The sequence below is a fragment of the Alligator mississippiensis genome, chromosome 1 (genome assembly GCF_030867095.1).
Source record: "Alligator mississippiensis isolate rAllMis1 chromosome 1, rAllMis1, whole genome shotgun sequence".
NCBI classification, from domain to species: domain Eukaryota; kingdom Metazoa; phylum Chordata; order Crocodylia; family Alligatoridae; genus Alligator; species Alligator mississippiensis.
Window position 1 is genome coordinate 150,558,633 of NC_081824.1, and position 15,223 is coordinate 150,573,855.

Genomic DNA, 15,223 nt, shown 5'->3' on the forward strand with positions numbered 1-15,223 from the left:
AACATGATCACTAATAATTGAGTGACTTCCCAAGGTCATAGAGACATCTTTCCTTTCTCCTATGTCAGAGCAAGGAATTAAGCTTGATTCTCTGGCTAATGCTCTTACCATTGGACTTACCATCTCTGAGTTGTTCTGGGATAAGATCTGTCCCCTGAGCTCGCTCTGCTTGAGCTGGTGCATCTCACTACCAATGCTAACACAAGACTGTACGTTAATGCAGAGGTCAGTAGCCTATGAGCCACAGTTCAGATCAAGCCCACAGAACCATTGGGTCCAGCCTGCAGATGTAGGGCTTTGGTGACATTTGGTGACAGGGGACTTTGTCTGGGGGCACTCTCCCTTGTGCTGCTTACCCCATGCTGCCATAGGGACAAGCAGTGACTGCAGGCACTCTCCCCATACTAAGGTATATTTTTCAACTGACAAGACAGGTACCATAGAATCTTTATTGATAGAAATCCTAGGTTTTGATAGAAAAAAAAGTACATCTAGGAATATAATGTCAACACCCAGACCAGGATGGCAGTGGTGAGCTAGAAATGCTAAGGGAGTTGAGAGAATCTGCAACAGCAGAAAACACCGTAACAATGGGAGACTTCATCTTTCCACAAATAGTTTGGGTCAATCTAACATCAGGCTGGGATGCAGAGACCAAATTTCTTGATGTTATAAAAGACTTCTCCCTGGAAAAGTTAGTCCGGGAACCAACAGCAAATGCAAAAGGCCATTCTTGACCTAGTCCAAAGTAATGCACAGGATTGGAGGCAAAGGGTAAGTGTTACTGAGCTGTTCAGCAACAGTGTCCACAATGGACTTGGGTTTGACATCCATGTAGGAGGGGAGATGAAAAAATCTACCGCAGTAGCTTTTAACTTTAAAAGGGGAGACTACATGAAAAAAGGAAGCTAGTTAGACGGAAGTTAAAAGGGGCCCTTTTAACTCTACTGCTTAAGAGTACTATACTGGAGGCACAGTACTGCAAAGCCATACTGCAAATAAAAAAAATGGGAAACAGACCAGCATGGTTTAATGTCAGAGTTGCACAGGCAATAAGCAGAAACAAGGTTTTTTTCAAATCCTAATGAGGAAAATACCAAAGAGCATAAATTCAGGTAAATCAAATATAAAATTGTAATAAGACAAGCTAAGAGAGAATTTGAGGAGAAACTTGATAGAGATACAAAAGGTAACAATAAAAATTTCTTTAAGTACATTAGAAGCCAAAGTTCTGCCAGGGAGTTGCTTGGACCTTCGGATAATCAGGGTGTAAAGGGGTGGTAGAGGATGACAGGACCATTGCCGAGAAACTAAATGCATTCTTTGCATCTGTTTTCACTGTGGAAGATATTAGAAAAATTCCATCACCAGATCCTCTCCTCTCTAGGAACAAGTAAGTGGAGCTGACCCAAACTGAGGTTTCAGTAGATGAGGTTGTGGAGGAAATGGGTAAAATTAAACAGTAGCAAATCACCAGGATCTGATGGCATGCACCCAAGGGTCCTGAAGGAGCTCAGATTGGAAACTGAGCTCAGAGCGGAAGTCCTGACTGCAGTATGTAACCTACCACTAAAATCAGCTTCAGTACCAGAGGACTGGAGGGATGCCAATGTGACTCCCATATTCAAAAAGGGCTCTAGAGGGGACTTAGGGAACTACAGGCCAGTAAGCCTAATTTAAACAGCAATAACACATAATTGTACAGCATATGGATGACTATGACTTTCTGTGGAGGAATCAACATGGCTTTATCAAAGGCAAATCATGTCTCAACAACCTAGTAGAGTTGTTTAAGGGTGTCAATAAGAAGGTGGATCAGGGCAAGCCAATATACAATTGACATAGTATATTTGGACTTCCAAAAAACCTTTGACAAGGTCCTCCATCAGTGGCTCTTAACTAAATTAGGCAGTCATGGAATTACAGGGAACGTCCACCCATGGATTAGAAACTGGCTCCAAGATAGAAAGCAAAGAGAGAGTATAAATGGTCAGTTTTCAGGATGGAAAGATGTAAACAGTGGGGTGCCCCAGGGATCTGTGTTGGGACCAGTGCTATTTAATATATTCATAATTGATCTCAACAAGGGGGATGAGCAGCAAGATGGCCAAAGTTGCTCATGACACAAAATTATTCAAAGTGGTAAAGACTAAGATAGACTGTGAGGAACTGCAGAAAGATCTGGCACAACTGCGCAAACGGGCAACTTAAATAGCAGATGAAATTCAGTGATGCACATGGGCAAAAATAACTCAGACCATACCTACACTATGATGGGCTCTATATTAGCTATTGCCACACAGAAAAGAGATCTAGGAGTCATTGTGGACAGTTCGCTAAAAACATCAGCTTAGTGCTCAGCAGCAGTCAAAAGGCAAACAAAGTGTTACGGATTATTAAGAAGGGAATTGTAAACAGAACTGAAAGTATCATTATGCCCCTTTATAAATCCATGGTATGTCCACACCTTGAATACTATGTCCAGTCCTGGTCCCCACCTCAAAAACAGTATAAAAGAACTAGAGAAGGTACAGAGAGGGGCAACAAGGATGATTAGTGGTATGGAGGGACTTCTATATGAGGACAGATTAAAGAGGCTAGGCCTATGCAATTTAAAAAAAGACATTTCAGGGAGGACATGACAAGGTTTAAAATAATAAATGGTGAAGAGAAAGTAAATAGGGATTCATTATTTACAGTCTCTCATGATACAAGAACTAGGAGTCACAAAATAAAACTGTAGATAGTAAGTTTAACAAAAGGATGTTGTTTTTCACACATGTAATTAAAGTATGAATCTCACTGCTATTAGATGTTGTGGAAGCTGACAGTTTAACAAAGTTCAAAAAGGCATTGGACAAATACTTGGAGGAAAAGGGCATCAGTAGCTATTGAGCAGAGGAGTTAGCCTCTGAATCTGAATTTCCTAGACCTTAAGACTAGGGACAGGTATTACGCATAAATTAGTTTAAGTCATCAAAAACTGGTTTAAACCTGTAACAGAACAGAAGTTCAATGCACATTAATCAGTTTCAAAATGGCTGAAACTGGTTTAAGATCAATCTGGTTGAATATACTACCAGACTTAACTTATTTGGGTCAAACTGGTTTATGCAATGTCTGTCCCAGACCCCTTCCAGGTTTAAGTTAAACCAGAGTCCCCCAGCATCCCAGATGCTTTGCAGCCCTGGGTGGGGCTGTGCTGTGCTCTCTGCTCCAGAGAACAGAGCTGGCCGCATCCCTCTGCTCCCTAGCCAGAGCTCCAGTGAAGACTGCAGACACAGTAGCATCTGCCTTGGTTCCCCCTTCCCCACCCCACCATGCTACTTAAGCAGCGAAGGGACCCCAACCTCATGGACCTTAGGCATGTGATATGCTAGCTAATGCTGAGAGGTGCCTGTGTGTGTGTGTCTCCAATTTCACTCAGACAGGCAAACAGAACAGTGTCCACTTAGGGCTTTTTGGAGCTAATCCACAGGTCAGCTGGTAATGTCCCTCTGCTCCTTCCTTGAAAAAAGTTGTTTAAGAAGAGCTTGAACTAATGAGGGAGGCTTTTGTTCTGTTGATGGGCTGATAAATGCTGTGTTATCAGCTCCCTGCTGGCTCCCTCACCTGTCAAGTCTGCAGACAGTATGAAGAAGCAGGGCGAGGGAGATTGAAAAGCTCAGTATCATCAACTGATGCAAGAACTGCACACCTCCCCTTTGCCTCAGAGTGCTAGTAAGGGGTTGGAGTTTGGCAACACTCCTGCCCCTTGAGCAGTGTGTGGGGCAAAGCCTGGAACTGTGCAGGTGGGGTGAGGATTTAAGCCCCTCCCTAATAAGGGGGCCTGTCATGCCCCCCCCCCCCCAGTTTAGCACTCTGGAAGGGAAGGGAGGGATATTCTAGCACCCCCCCCCCCCCAGCTTCTAGCTTGAGCCACTTCAGGCATGTGCCTGCATTTCTTTAGCCAAGAGGGAATGTCTGGGCAGTTGCAAACTGATTCAATCTAGGCAGGTTAGACTAACCTGCAAAAATTGAATCAATTCAGGCTCAGGCTTTTTGAATGTCTGTCCCTAGCATAAATGCTGAAGACCGCAAGTGAGAAAGGAACACTGGAAAAAAAAACCCTAGTCATACTCAGTTCATTGTCCCTTTCAGCAGCTACTCTCTGCCACTGTGTAACACAGGATACTGGGCAAGATGGACCCAGGATCCTGGGGAAGATGGTCTCACCCAGTAAATGGCAATTCTTATGTTCTTATGGTGCTGCAGAGATAAGCAGTGGCAGTGCTGGGTGCTAGCACCTACCCCTCCATGCATCTCTGACCTAGGGTGGCCATTCTGGTTTGCAACAGAAAAATGTTGTTTACTCCTGCCTTAGAGGCATGAGCTATCTCATAGAAAAATAGGAAAATGAAAGATAAATCAAGAGTTAAATACATTTTGGCCAGTTTTCTATTACATTTTTTTAACGAAGTATAAATGTGCTGAAGCTAGGTGATTCATGCCCTTTCAAGGGAATAAGCATAATTATAGTTACTGTAAAAAAAGAAGGGGACAGAAACTATATAACAGGAGCGAGGGAAAGGCTAATGGGATTAGTATTTATGATATTTGAGTGTGAGTGGCTTGTTGGCACTGATCTTGGGGAAGATTATTCTTTTACCCCATGGCTATATCCTGCTGTTTTTGTAGGGAAAAGAGAGTATCAGGTTATAAAGTTTACATTTACAGAGCATCATATTAGCAAGTCCACTTCCAATAGTCTCTTTGGAATGTTAGAATATTCAAGAAACATCTTTCTAATGCCATATAAGGCCCTTCCAAAGGGGATATGCTGCTTATGCTGAGACCCTGAAAAGGTCAATAAAGATTTATAAGAAAAAAAATCCTGATAGAATATAACCTATGCTGTAATATTCCTGTGACATTTAACTGGAAAACAAATTCTCTAGGCTCCTACAGAGATGAAGAGAATTGAAATTGTTTTCTAAGTAGAAAGTTTGCAAATTACGGAAGATAGAACAACTCAATGTGAGCCAAACCTCAACCCATTCTCATGTATAGAAAAGGGTGTGTTAGTCCCTTTTTCCTACGGTCTCTCAGGTTATTGTAAGAAAGGATGTGGAGAGGCTCTGTTGTTGATCTGGGCACAGACCCCCATAGCTGCTTCAGCTACTGAAAAGTGCTCCTCATCCACCAGGCATTCCTCTAGTCCTGCAAAGCAGCTTATCAGGAAGAGGGAGGAACAAGGGGAGCCCATATAGAACAACAAACCAATAGAGACTGCAGCCGGGGAGTTAACTTATAAGAAAGCTGAAGTCGATCATCTTTCCATCACAACTGCCTAAGAGGGAAGGCCTATGAGACTTTATTTCATAACTGATCATACCAACTGTCACCTAGGGCTCTTTAGGGGATTTTCTCCTTCATTCTTCCCAAACTGATACTCATAAAGGGGAGTGCCAGGTTCCTACTTATTATTCAAAGATATTGTCACCCCTTTCTGCCACTCATAGCAGCTAGCAGTAAACGTAGGGTGTGGGCATGGCACGTAGTCGTTAAGTTACCAGATGAGGAGCAAGTGCTGAGCAGGGCAGGGTAATAGTGTGACAGCTGACAAGGGGTATACATCTATTTCCCCCATCAGTAACTGACTCAGGGGGACACCGTCTAAAGCAGTGGTGCCCAAACTTTTCCCCCAGCAAGTGGGAGGGCAGTGTTTGGTCTGTCTGCAGGGTAAAATTGCCTAGTAGTCCCAATATAGCACCCAAGGTGAGCATGATGAGGCCCATCTGGTTGTGTGGAGGACAGTTGAGGGATAGTCTGGCCCCAGTCTGTTGGCACTGGAGGAGGGGGCGTGGCCCAGCCCTGACTTGGCCTTGCAGGGTGGAGGGGGTGTGGCCTGGCTCTATTCTGGCTGTGCAGGAGGGTGGGGTCCTCTGACCTGACTCTGACCCCTCTACCATGCAGAGCTTGGGAATTTTGAAGCCTGGGAGGGTGATGGCATTTCCAAATTTCACTACCCATGGGGAGTCTGTCATGGCTCCACAGGCTACATCTGGCCCATGGGCTGGAGGCTGAATATTAGGCGTGAGACAGGGTCCTATTTGATTCAGATTCAGATTCAGCTCAAATCAGGGACAGTAATTCAATTAGTTGATTTGGATCACTGTCTCCAATTCGATCACTGATTCACCGAATCCAAATCTGAAGATCTGATGCTGATTCAGAAAATCAGTGATTTGGCCATAGACACAACTTTAAATTTTTTTCTACTTACCTTGAGGTACCAGGTGCAGCTTGTGAATGCTGCAATGCTGGGGCAGATGGAGCATCCCATAGGAGTGCAGGTAGGCCTCCCGTGTGCTCAGCGGCGAACCCAGAAGTGGACTGGAAGTCCACTTCTGGGTCCACCGCCGAGCATGCTGGGTGGCCCCCCCATGATCTGTCATGGGGGAAACCTGGGTGCCCCCCAGACCCAGGATGCACCAGTTGCCAAGCCTAGGGAGGCATGGCGGGGGTGGGGGGGGAGGAAGGAGGGGGCAGTGCACTCTCCCACATACCCAGAAGTGGACTGGAAGTACTTGTGGTCCACTTCCAGGTCTGCTGCCAAGTGCGCTGGGGAGCTCCCCTCATTTCTGTTCCCCACTCCATCTGCCCCAGCATCGCAGCATTCATGAGCCACCTGCTACCTAGAGGTATGTAGAAAAAACATTTAAAGCTGTGTCTATGTCCGAATCACCAAATCTTTCCAAATCTCTCCGAATCAATTCAGAGGGTTCCAATTCGATTCAGAGAGATTAAAGGGTCCTCTGATTCAATTCAGATTTGGAGATTTGGCCACCAAATCAGGCTGAATCTCCACTGAATTGAATCAAGGACCAAAGCTCCGCACAGCCTTATTGAAGCATCCATTACTTTCTACTGGCAGACGTGGCAAACTGGGCTAGATGGACATTTGGTCGGACCCAGCATGGCAATTCTCATGCTTTTAAAAATATTATTATTTTCATTTTACATGTTTTCTCTGTAGTGCCTCTAGTAGATAGAAAAGAAAATGTAATTTGATGCTTTTTTTTGTTTTGAGTTTTGATGCCTTGCAAAGTCAGTGGAGCTAAGGGCAGTAATTGCTACATCTTTGATTTGATACAACTTCTGACACTATGTAATGTTCAATGAGCACTTAAGATCAGAGAAAGCATGGGTGCTTTACTAAGGTCTCAGTCTATGGCTGCTCAGTCTTTTGGAAGCATCTAATTCATGCTGAACAAACTCAGTGTCTTAAAACAGGTATTAGTGTAGTCACTGCCATAATAATCCCATTTGATTTGCACTGTGCTACAATGATGAATAAAACAATAATTACGTTAGCCCAAGATACATCCAGAAATAAGCCGTGGTATTACAAAGGAGCCTTATGTATAGTACTGGGCCAGATGTTAGCTTACGCAGCCAATTGCAGTAATTACTTTCATTGGAAACAGGCCACAAACAGATAAGTATCCTGCCTGCCATTTTCCTATGCCAGTCTAGGGAGTAGATTAAAGCCTTCATCTCCAGAAGTGGGAGACAGGAAACATGACATTTTTGGTTATATCACTACACCTCAATAAACAGCTTGCAGGTGGCCATGCTCCAGTTAACTCTGTCTCTAGCAGACAGAAGGCACTTCTGTTGACTGATCTTAACATTTGGCCCAAAGATAAAACACTCCAGAATTTGGCCTTTTCCCTTTAGCAATTTTTAGCTTCATTTAATTTACTTTTAGTTTTGTTGCTATCTTTTTAGTTGATATTTATGATGGTACTGGAAATGTCTCTTCCTCAAGCCAAGAGATGAAGTAAGAAGTTAGTAGTATTTTAAAACTGCACAGGAGCACCTACTTCTGTTTCCAAATACAACTCTCCAAGGTGAATTAGCATTGCTCAGCACTAAGCTCCAATATCCTTTTCTTTATAGTATAGAGAAAGCCACACATTTATTAGGTTCTCTGGTTAGAATTTCATGAGTGCAAATAAGATGTTTTTCAAAGAGGAAGGTCGGAGAGTGAATCTATGTTAATGGAGCTGAGACTTAAGGAAGCAGAGACATAATTATCTTCTCATTAACACTGGATTTACTTATCTGATTGTGATGGCTTTAATGGAGTCACTCCAGATAACATGGGGGTAAGTAAAGCTGGAAGCTACCCCACAGCAGACTTTTATATAGCATTTTGGGTAATCAGGGAAAGGAATATATTTTGACTATATTTTCTTTTTTAAAAGATCATATGAAACACAGATGAAGGAAGAAGAAAATCTGTAAAGAGGAATTGATATGCTATGAGGTCTGTTGGGTTTTTGATCTGAAGCAAAGACCAAATCAAAGTCATAATCAAGGTACCCCAGAGATATAGATGGCAGCAATTATTTTCTTACTGGATTTAAAAGCTAAAGCATCAGATGCAGAGTCATCAACAGCTTATGAGATGACAAATAAAAGATATTCGGTAACTGATAGAATAAAAGTGAAATTGTTAAAAATCAGAACTCTGTGAAATTACTAGTTTTAATTTTGCTTGTGTCTTATTCTTGAAAACTGATATATTTGGGTATACAAAAAACTGATGCATAGTAACATTTTTTGCATGTTCTACAGTAAGCACAATCTTTCATAGTGAAAACAGCATACTTTTACCCACTTCTGCAAAATATGAATTTCAGGATTTGGACTCTAAGCTCTTCAAGTCTCGAGAATACTGTTTTGCTTTCTTTGTTTTGTATAGCTTCAACTTATTAGCATCATACAAAGAAAGACAATACTCATAAAAATATTTCCTGTTTTTCAGCAAAGTTTTCTTTGTCATAAAATGAGGCTTTTTTCAGCCTGGGAACTGTTGTGATGTTTGTTCACTTGCAAGTGTCCAGATGACCATCTGCCAGTTTAATATAGTTGGAGAACACTGTACACTAGCTATTCCTCCTCTCTGCTCCCAACATACGCATTAGCTTGGAGATTACAGAAAGAATGGAGTAGACGTCTTATACACAGGTTGTGTGCTACTGCCCATGGATGATTCTTTCGTGCTAAGGGTTTCCCAGCAGGGCAAGATAGGATTCCATTCACTTTTTGCCTTGTGAATAGTGCAGAAAGGACAGGGCAGGGCAGTGTACTCAGCACTACATTTCTGGATGACAATGTGGAACCAAGACTTCCTAGACTGTTCAATTTTTGGTAATTTTGCTGATGCTTGTATATAAGACGGAAGTTCTGGAAGAGTCAGAGCAGAACCAGGATGAAGAGAAAATACTTGAGTGACAGCCTAAACAAAGAATAGACACCATTCTCTCAGGGCATGTGTGCCCATGGACCAGCAGGTAAAAGGTGGCAGATGCTGTGAAGGGAAGCCGGTTAGGAGAACAGACCTTTGGAATTGTGCTAGCTGGTGCAATAAAGTATCTTCCCTCTGAGTGCATTTCAAGTAATGTGTGTGTATGTGTATTTGGTACAGTAGGATGGTAGTTTATTCAGGTTCATCCTACCGTGCCCTTATCATAGATAACTCAGTGACCTTTAATGACAGCAGAAGAAATGGATACTGATGCCTGAAGTGCTTCTGGTATGAGTTATATACACTTGAGAGGTTTGTTGCATATACAGAATATGTAAGTCCCTTACTAGATATAGGTAAGAAATGTTTATTATTTGGAACAGAAAAACTAGGAGAGAGGTTTTCCTAGTTGCACAGATAGCTAAGGCCTGATTCTTCACTCCTTGTCCCTTGCTCAATACTGTATATATGCACACAATGGGAGTATGACTACAGAAAAGAGGCAGCACTAGATAATCAGGCCTGTGTGTACTGAGTTAAAGTATTTGTAGGTCTTATGAAAAAAGGTATTTTTTATCCAGAACATTATCTGGCCTTGCTAAAAAGTCAGATTCATGAACCTGAGCAAGGTAATTTACTTTGTACTAAGGGAAGTGATCCAAAGAAGTTAATGGGTGCTTAAAAGTTAAAGTTTTAGGTGCTTGACCCAGGGAGTAGAATCCCGAGCCTTGGGTTAGGGGCATAGTTATGGTATACCAGGAGAGTTGGGGGCATCAGGACTTGTCTACATTACAGGGCTGCTGTTCTTGTACCTATAGTGGCAAAACTGAGAGAAAGAGGGTTTTTTTTACCTCCTGAGTTAGACCATGTCCCCAAAATACAGAAACTCAGCCAACAGAAGGCAGCTTCTGCTGTCAGAGCTGGAGTCATACTAAGGATTTTGCCAGCTACAGGGTATAATCTATTTGATCCATAGGCAATATAGCTCTGTTCTCAGAACCTAGTAGGCCAATTAAGCCTCAGGATAGGTTTAACAATAACCAGCAAGCTGAACTAGAAGCCAGTGAAAGTACATGCTGAAGAGGAGGAGTTTCTTGGATCTTGCCCCTCTCCAGGCTTTAACTCTTTACTCAGGCCTCAAAGGAGCTGCCTCTGTCCACTCGGGATCCCTGGTCCAGAGCCTTTTGGTGAAGATAGGTGACCCAGCCTTTCTTTGAAGACCTAAGCATACCTAACGCTCATAAAATGATGATTCCACCATTCATCTCCTTATATGATATCCCCATTGTTTGGAACCCAGTTGTTCTGCTCCAGTCAAGCCAGAGCAGACTCAAACCCACATTGCAGCCCAGTGCCCTACCCACCAGACTATGGGCTAATCCGAGTGTGTGGTTGCATGTTTTGTATGTGGAGCTCTTCAAAGCTGTAGCTAAAGCTGTGCCCCTTTTCCCAAATTCAGTGTTCATTCAATCAATCAGCAAGAATGACTGTTGACTAAAGGTGTACAGCAGTCATGGGGCAGGGGAGTATGAACCCTAGAGCTCTGGCGCCTCCACTTAGGGCTGTTTCTGTTTTACCCTGGTGGGGGGCCCACCTGCCACAAATTTCATACATTTCATAGACATTAGGGCTGGAAGGGACCTCGGAAGATCATCGAGTCCAGCCCCCTGCCCAAAGGGCAGGAAGTCAGCTGGGGTCATAGGATCCCAGCAAGATAAGCAACCACGATGAGTGACTTCCGTCAATTACTACCCTCTGGGTCCGACCCCGGAGCCAATTTTCCAGCCAGTGGATCATGGAGGACCCAAGGCGACAATTGGCCAGTTTCTCCAAGAGGCGATCATGGGACACCAGATCGAAGGCTTTTTTGAAGTCAAGATATATGACATCAATCTCATCTCCCTTGTCCAGGTGATAGGTCACCTGGTCGTAGAAGGAAATGAGATTGGTCAAGCAAGACCTACCCGCAGCAAACCTGTGCTGGCTATCCCTTAAGATGTTGACGTTGGCCAGTCCATTAAGGATGGCCTCTTTAATAAACTTTTCTAAGATCTTCCCCGGGATAGAAGTCAGGCTGATGGGCCTATAGTTAGCCGGATCCACTTTCCTCCCTTTCTTGAAGATAGGCACCACATTGGCCTTCTTCCAGTCTTCGGGCACTACACCAGAGCGCCAAGAGTTTTCAAAGATCCGTGCTAGAGGCTGGGCTATGATGCTCGCCAGCTCCTTGAGTACCCTGGGGTGAAGATTGTCAAATTAGCCCTGCACCTGCTCCAAGTGCTACTCCAATCCCCTTCCTCTTCCCAACCTGCTGCTCTGCTTCCTGCCCTATCTGCCTTGTGCTGCCTGTCCCTGTTCTGGTCTGACACAAGCTACACACAGAGGCTGCTAGTGCCACTTGTGGCAAGCGTGTCACAGGTTGGCCACCCCCGTTTTATCCAACGACCTCTTAATGTAAACCACAGAAAGAGTCCTTGGAGTTGAGACTGGAACCCAAGACTCCCCTCCTCCATCTCTCCACCCCCTAGCAAGTAGTTTAACTACTGCACTACTGAGTTTCCCCCCCAGCTCTTCTGTGCCCCTTCTGGCCCAATGACACATGAGCTCTTTCCTGAAAAGTAGCACAGCTTCAGTGGGAGGGGTGAAGAGTGTCTTCCCCCCCATGCAGAATAGCCTGTGGTCTGATGCTTTGGGCACTACCATGGGGAGTTAGAAGGCATGGGTTTGAACCTCCCTAAAAAGAAAGAGAGACTAAAACTGGGTATCCAATATGCTGGGTAAGTGTTCTAACCATGGGTGCTCTAACCTTTGTAAATGTCTCTTCATCTCATCTTTTCAAAACTAAGTGGCAATTGCAACTGCTTTTTGTGCAGCATCCAGTCTCTCTGGGAATGCCCACCACATTGGGCCCCTCATACAGACTAAGCAGGGGAAATGCCTAGTTCTGGATCCTGTTCTGGCTTAGACATAGCAGTGAGCTGTTCAAAACTGAGGCAGTTGTGGCCCTGTGCAGAAGAACAGATCTGGAAAGCTGGAGGACTTAAAAGTAAATAAATGAAGTGCTTACAGTGGGGTGGCTAACCCATGGTATGCACCACAAGTGGCACATGCCACTGCTTTGTTTGGCACATGGCAGATCTGACAGGGAACAGGGGAGCAGCACAATGGATCAGGCAAGGAGGAGACAGCAGAGCATTAGATCAGACAGGAAAGAGACAACAGAGCAATGGATCAGGAAGGAGGGAGAACGTAGAAGAAGGGATCAGGCAGGGGAAGAGGATTGGGGTGGCCCTTAGAGAGGGCTTACTTAGGGAGGGGCAAAGCTTGCTTTGTGGCATGTAGCAGCTGAATGAAAGTTTGGGGAATCAAAACTATGATTTTGAGTACCTACATTTCACCTGAACCCTAGTTCAGGTAAAATGTACCTTTACTTACTAGTTTTAGCCCTAAGAGTTTTAAGAAACAGAGTAAACAGTAGAGAAGCTCAGTGTCAGAGAATAGAAAATGATCTTCTCATGTGTCTTTTGGGGTACTCATTACTTCCAAGAGAAGCCTGAAGATTGGCAAAATGGAAAAGACAATACAACCTTTTTTTTTTCCTTCCACAATAAAATGATGATGAAGCTTTCATCTCATAATTTGCCTTCTCAGGGCCCAAAACTTCCCTATGTTTCCAGACTAGAATATTAGGGCTGTGTGAGTCTTCGGATCCTGTTTCAGATCCGGACCCGCTTTGGATGCTTCACCGTCTGAAGCAGTGCTTCAATGGTGAAATGGTGTCTGGAGTGGGGTGGGGGCATCTGAAGCACTTCAGTCCCGCTTCGGCCATTTTGAGGCAATTAGAAGAGGGAGGAGGAGCAGGGGAGGGATGGAGAGTGGAAGCGGAGGAAGGAGGAGGAGTGGGAGGGGGGGAAGACTGACATCTGTAGGTAGCCAGTGAGAAGGATTTCTCCCTGGCTTCCTTCCAATGGCAGCGTCTGTGGGGTGGGACTAAAAAAAGCATAAAAGCCCCTGTTTCCAGGCCTCCTGTGCCTTTTGCAGCTTGTTACCTGTCAGCAGTTGTGTGAGAGGAACGCTGAGACTGAGACCTGCCTGCTGCTTTTTCGTGTTATAAAGGAGTGGTTAGGATTTAGCTTAACTTAGCTTAGTTTAGCTTAGCTATTCAATTCAATTATTAGTAGTAATACAATTCAATTTATTTCTTTGAATTATTTTTTTGGGAACTTGTTTTGGAAACTTTGCAGAAAGACAGTTGTGTTTTCCCAGCCAGTGTTATCAATCACTGTGCAGGGAGGCACAGATTGCTTGCTTGCATGGATGCACACACACACGCACACACATATGCACATACAGAGACCCAGAATATAGAAAAAAAAATCACAGTGGAAGAAGACAGACAGATATCTACAGAAGAGCAAGACAGATAATATATTGAGACACAGAAACACACGCAAATAATTTCATTCACAACACAAGAAAGACAATATCGTGAGAGCCAGAAAGAAGACACAAAAATAATTTCATTCACAGCACAAGATAGACACAGATATTCACAGGAGAAGACAGACAGATATACAAAAGGATTCACATACACACACAGACCTTTTGCAGCACAAGAAAGATTAATATGAAGCGTGCTGGAAAGGCAGGTGCCAGGTCTTCTGGCAGGGGAGGGAGAGGGGGCAGGGGGAGATCTAGAGCTGCAAGCCCCCCGTCCCAAACACAGACACATTCTATTCCCGAGCAGCCATGATATCAGTGCTGCCAGTGGAAGCCAGGCGGTGGGAGCAGTGTCTGCACCTGATGTCCCTGCACTGCACCACCTCTGCTCAGTCCAGAAGTGGGCACCAGCAGTGGAATCGCTGCTGCCTCCACCCCAATTTCAGCTCTCAGCACGAGTCTCCCACTGCCAGAGGAGGAGCTGGAGCTGGAACCAGGGTTGGTGAGCGCTCTGGCTCAGGTAATTCTGGGGACCGAGAGGGAATCAGAGTTAGTGCTCCACACCCCTCATGTTTCACCTAGACCCAGGTCTCCTCTGGAAAGCAGCACCTCGGAGGAGGCTGAGGTTGTGGAGGCAAGTGGCTCAGCTGAGGCAGCTCCTCCTGCTGTTCAGCCTCAGCCTGCTGAGAAGGGGGAAAAGGCAGGATTCTCGCCCTCAACCCAGAAGCAGGGGAGTAGTGTAGTGTGGGATCATTTTGAGGTGGCAGATGATCCCAGGTTTGCCATCTGCCAGCACTGCCGAAGGCACATGAGCTGTGGCAAGGACATGAGACACTTTTCCACCGTGGCGATGCTGCTGCATCTGAGGAGGCACCACCCCCTTGCCCTTCTTCCTCCTGCTCAGCCTGGCACCAGTGTGTGTGCGCCAAAAGGGAAGTCCCCACTTGTTCCAAAGCTCCCTTACCCCCTAAGCAGAGGCAGGCCACCCTGGACCAGTGGGGGAAAGGTGGACAGAATGCGGGGTGTGTTCCCAAGGCAAGCGAGATCACTCAGAGCATTGAAGAGATTCTTGCCCTGGATGGCCAGCCCTTCTCCCTAGTTAAGTGACCAGGGTTCAGGTGGTTCGTAGCACTTCTGGCCCCATTTTACAAAGTGCCCACACGCACCACCTTTAGCAGGGTGGTGGTGCCCCCCTTGTATCAGGCATGAAGGGAGTACTTGAGAGAGGAGCTGCACAAGACAGGGCCACAGGTAGCCTTGCACTTCACCTCTGACATCTGGAGCAGCCGGGGTGGCGATTGCGCCTACCTCTCCCTCATGGGGCACTGGTGCAATCAGTCAGGCCGTTGGTGGGCTCTACAGCAAGCTGACATGCTGGATGAGTCCCATACAGCAAGGGAGATCATGGGGACCATGAACCGCATGGTGAAGGGGTGGCTTGGGCAGGCCCAGCTCACCCACAGGTTCATGGTCACTGACAATGGG